We start from the raw sequence: 416 nt of genomic DNA on the forward strand, positions 1-416 counted from the left end.
TGTCCTCCAGGCTGTGTGACTCTCCTCACAACTGTCCTTCTGGTGAATGCACTTGCAGACAACACGCAGATACACCCAACTGCACTGGATCTACAAGGAGCTGATTCTGATTCAGAGCAAACTGAAAAACAGAGAGAAAAGGGGCTTGGTGTTGCTGAGCACCAGCTTTGCCCCGTCCAAGCTCCAGAGGAGTGAAAGAGAAAAGGGGCTGTGGTGTTGCTGAGCACCAGCTTTGCCCCGTCCAAGGTCCAGAGGAGCCTTTTTATCCCCATCAGGTGGCTCTGGGCCACAGAGCTGGAAACAGACCGCACTCTGCCCGCCCTGTCCCAGTTCCCTGTTTGATAGTGGTCCATCTAGAACTGAATTTGTGAAAGTAGAGCCTTCTGAAGGAGAGTTTGCTTTTCTTTGACGGACCT

The sequence above is a fragment of the Calidris pugnax genome, unplaced genomic scaffold (genome assembly GCF_001431845.1).
Source record: "Calidris pugnax isolate Ruff unplaced genomic scaffold, ASM143184v1 scaffold38, whole genome shotgun sequence".
Lineage (NCBI taxonomy): Eukaryota > Metazoa > Chordata > Aves > Charadriiformes > Scolopacidae > Calidris > Calidris pugnax.